Source organism: Salvelinus sp. IW2-2015, unplaced genomic scaffold (genome assembly GCF_002910315.2).
Source record: "Salvelinus sp. IW2-2015 unplaced genomic scaffold, ASM291031v2 Un_scaffold2439, whole genome shotgun sequence".
In the NCBI taxonomy this organism is placed as follows: Eukaryota; Metazoa; Chordata; class Actinopteri; order Salmoniformes; family Salmonidae; genus Salvelinus; species Salvelinus sp. IW2-2015.
This window is the reverse complement of record NW_019943760.1, coordinates 52,860-57,488: the sequence shown is the minus strand read 5'-3', so window position 1 is coordinate 57,488 and position 4,629 is coordinate 52,860. Positions and strand designations below refer to the sequence as shown.

Sequence of the window (4,629 nt, the reverse complement as noted above, 5' to 3'; positions counted from 1 at the left end):
TCTCCTTTACCCAAATTTATTCCAAGAAATAGTGATCTTTGTGTTCTCTTTCCAGAAGGGTCTACCTGCCCTCTATCTATATAGCATTTAGAGACACACAAACCAACACTGGTCTACACCTTCTACAGTAAAAACAAAAGACTTCCTCAACTTCAGTCTTGCTTCAGTTGTCAGAATTAGAATCCACTTTAATGTTGAAGTATCATTTTGGTTTTCTCCCCCTCTGTTTGAGCTGTAGCCCTACAACGTATGGGTCCTTCAATAACACAATGAAAATGAGAGAACAAGATGATTCAACAACAACCACAGCAAATAACATGGAATTATTAAAATAGTCCTCATCGTAATAATTACATAGAATCAAGTAATACTTCTTCATAAACTGTTATTTACAGCATTTATATATAGCCTATGCCATTACATCACAGGTAAGAATCCTGCTCTTCCGTGAAGACGAGGATTGGCACATGATGGAGCTCTGACTCGCTGACACGAACACGCTAACGTATAAAACAAAGTTATGAGAGACAACTGTCAAAAGTAATAATTTAAGATCAGACTGTATTTACATCAGAGTTTCTGCATCATCATCATCAACACACATATGAAGAAGGCAGATCTGGAATGGGAGGGAGGAAATCAACAACAGCAGGGGAAAAGAGGAAGTTCATCCGTGTTCACCAGGGGTCAGAGGTCACAGACATACAGCACTAGAGCGAGGCTTCAGATCGCCAGCCTACCTGAATGTTAGAGAGTTAAAATCTGTACAACAACGTGATGTCAGACAAACAGACATCCTGAGGGCAAATCATCTACCAAATATATTCACCTATATGTCCACTCATACCCCGCTCACCTAACACATATATTCACCTATATGTCCACTCATACCCCGCTCACCTAACACATATATTCACCTATATGCAGTCCAGTCATACCCCGCTCACCTAACACATATATTCCACCTATATGCAGTCCAGTCATACCCCGCCACCTACACATAATTCACCTATATGCAGTCCAGTCATACCCGCTCACCTAACACATATATTCACCTATATGCAGTCCGTCATACCCGCGCTCACCTAACACATATATTACCTATATGCAGTCCACTCATACCCCGCTCACCTAACATATATATTCACCTGTATGCAGTCCACCATACCCCGCTCACCTAACACATATATTCACCTTATGCAGTCCACTCATACCCCGCTCACCTAACACATATATTCACCTGTACGCCCCAGGCGCCAAACCAATGTCCCAGTTCATTCATCTAACAAATATATCATATGCATGCCCTCTTAAGAAAAAATTCACATGTATGGCCTTAATTCTTCCACATATACAGTAGTAAGCCCTGACAAACACAAATGACTTGCTGAGGGTGAGTTCCGCGCTCTGGCTTCACTGAGCAGTAGTTACACACATTCCTTAACATTAAGGTGACTGATTGATGGAGTTGTGTGTTAAACTTCTGAGACAGTGAACTCTCTCTCTCACACCCACAAAAACTGTCCAGCTATAAGTCTGTTCATCAACACACTGAGATACTGTATGGTCTGTGCCTGTGTGTATCTAGGTCCAACATTAGAAGCTCTGAGAAAGGCAGCATAGATGCACGATAAGGCAGATCCGTACACAACTCACTCACAATACACGCACACGCACACACACACATACACACACACACGCAATGACACTGGATCATTTAAAGGGCTTCACTTGCACTCTATAACATGTGTTTCATTGGGATTTATAGTAAAGAGAGAGAGAGAGAGAAACAAAAAATAGGAATCTAGAGAATCTACTCTGTTAGTGGCTCTTGTTGTGAAAGTTTTATGTGTGGTGGTAGTTGGTGGGGTGGGTGGTAGTTGTGGTGGTGGTGGTGGTGATGGTGGGTGGTGGCTGGTGAGTGGTGATTGGTGGTGGCTGGTGATGGTGATGGTGGTGGGTGGTGGTGGTGCTGGTGGTGTTGGGTGGTGCTGGGGGTGGTGTCTGGTGGTCGTTGGTGGCTGTTGGTGGTGGTGGTGGGTGGCTGGCTGGTGGTGGTGGTTGTGGGTGGGTGGTGGCTGGCTGTTGGTGGAGGTGGTGGTGGTGGGTGGTGGCTGTTGGGGGGTGGTGGTGGTGGTTGTTGTGTGGTGTTGTGTGGTGGGTGGTGGTTGGTTTGGTGGTGATTGGTGGTTGGTTTGTTGTGTGGGTGGGTGGTGTTGGTTGTTGGTGGTGGTGTGGTGGTGTGGTGGTGGTTGGTGGTTGGTTTGTTGTGGTTGATGGTTGTGGTGGTGGTGGTGTTGGTGGTGGAGGGTTGGTTTGTGTGGCTGGTGGTGGTGTTGGTGGTGGTTGTTGGTGGTGGTTGGTTGGTGTGGGGGCTGGTTGGTGGTGAGGGGGTTGATGGCTGGTTGGTGGTGAGGGGTTGGTTGGTTGTGGTGGTGATTGTGGTTGGTTGTGGTGATGGCTGGTTGGTGGTGAGGGGTTGGTTGGTTGTTGGTATGTTGGTGTTGGTTGTTGTTGTTTGGTGGTGATTGGTGTTGGTTGGTGTTGTTGAGGCGTGGTGGTGGTGGTGGTGGTTTGTTGGTGTGTTGGTTGGTTGGTTGTGGTGGGTGTTGGTTGGTTGATGCTGGTTGGTGGTGAGGGGGTTGATGGCTGGTTGGTGGTGAGGGGGTTGGTTGGTTGTGTGTGGATTGGTGTTGTTTTGTTGTTGGTGGTTGTTGTTGTTGATGGCTGGTTGGGTGGTGAGGGTGGTTGGTTGTTGGTGGTGATGGTGGTTGTGTGGTGGTGTGTTGGTTGTTGTTGATGGCTGGTTGGTGGTGAGGGGTGTGGTTTGGTTGTTGTGGTGATTGGGTTGTTGTTGTTGTTTTGTATGGCTGGGTTGGTGTGGTGGTGGTTGTGGTGTGGGGGTGTTTGTGGGTGTTGGTTGTTGGTGGTGGTTGGTGGTGTGTTGGTGTTGTTGGTGTTGGTGTGGGTGTTGTGGTGTGGGTGTGGTGGTTGGTGTGGTGTTGGGTGGTGGTTGGTGTGGGGTTGTTGGTGTTGGGTGGTGGTTGGTGGTGGTGGTTGTTGGTGTTGGTGGTGGTTGTTGGTTGTTGTTGATGGCTTGGTTGGGTGGTGGTGGTTGGTGTGGTTGGTGTTGGTTTTGTGTGGGTTGTGGTTGTTTGTGGTGGTTTGTTGGTGTTGGGTGGTGGTTGGTTGGTTGTTGTTGATTGGCTGGTTGGTGGTGGTGGTGGTTGGTGGGTTGTTGGGGTTTGGGTGGTTGTGGTGTGGTTGTGGGGTTGGGTGGTGTGGTGGGGTGGTGGTGTTGGGTGGTGGTGGTTGTTGGTGTTGGGTGGTTGGGTGGTGGTGTGGTGTTGGTGTTGGTGTGGTGTGGTGGTGTTGGGTTGGTGGTGGCTTGTGGAGCTAATGAGCTAATGAGGATGGCACTGACCAGTGATCATTGACTGTCAAACTGCCCCCATCTTACACTCTCATTACCTGACACACTGCAGATACAGTTTCCCTCAATGACCACTAGGCATCGTATGGCCATGAATGAGCTCCATATATACTAACAAATATACTAACAAATATACTAACAAATACAATATTTGGCAAACTAGAGACTTACATGATGCCTATATAATGAAAAATAAATTCAATACTGGCTGAGATAAAGGGAAAACACACGTTGTGGTGGCTACATACAGCATACATAAGCCGTCGTATGAGTGACATAGCAGCTGATCAGGGTGTGTGTGGGCTGGTGGGAAGGATTCTGATGATCTTAAAACAACATAAACCAACAGATTCCTTAACTGTCCTTCGTACTACACAGCTTTCTGTTAACTAAGAAAGGTACGTGTTATTACATGGGTATTGACCTGTTAGGTGTCTGGGAGCCTGTGTGTAAAACAGAAACTCAGAACAATGTGAACGGAGACCTTCGCTATGAAAATGATCATTTCCAGAGTCAACACGACTTTCTGCTTTCCTCACAGGAGTTCAGTCACATTTAGCATCTACAGGAATCGTCTGAATTGACTAGTCAGAATCAACTCCGGTCAAATGATTCATCTGAATTGTCCCACCTGAGTTCACTCCGTCTTGCTCAGCCTCAGAGATTGACAGCTGTCAATCAAATGTCAAACTGTCTCAGAGTCTCGCCCTCTCCGCCTGAGGACATAAAAAGGGAATTGTTTCCTTATGTTTCTATTGGCCAAGAGATACCACTGCCTACCCTCCCATTGGTTGGTGTGTTCACTGGCCCCTCCCCCCAACCACATCATCCAGGCAACCGTTGAGGCAGTGGGTGTCATCGCAGTGGCTGTCATCCCCCAGCGCACCCTGGGATTGCAGCAGCTCATACTCTTCATCCAGGAAGTCGAGGCTATTGTTGCTAGGCAACCCACGGACGGTGAACTTGTGGGAGACTTTTGTCCACTGCACTCGATTGGTCGCTACACGATCATACAGCTCCGTTGCCCCTGGTAACAGCTCTGACAGCAGCCTATCAGGGGACAGGGGTGGGGGACACAACATTAGGTGGTGCAGGTGCTGGGGGTCAGTAGTGATAAACGCTGTGTTGTGATTGGGTCAGTAGTGATAAACGCTGTGTTGTGATTGGGTCAGTAGTGATAAACGCTGTGTTGTGAT

General features: G+C 47.7%; 1 long non-coding RNA gene and 1 pseudogene across 1 annotated transcript; both read right to left on the bottom strand.

Moving 5' to 3' along the window:
* On the bottom strand, positions 1-1,876 carry LOC112073967 (uncharacterized). Its single transcript, XR_011476774.1, has 2 exons — positions 1,195-1,876; positions 1-965 (listed from the first exon to the last, which is right to left on the bottom strand). It is a non-coding gene; the product is annotated as an uncharacterized lncRNA (long non-coding RNA).
* Positions 1,877-3,301: 1,425 nt separating this feature from the next.
* Positions 3,302-4,629, bottom strand: part of LOC112073966 (cGMP-dependent 3',5'-cyclic phosphodiesterase-like) — a 50,590-nt pseudogene continuing 49,262 nt past the window's right edge.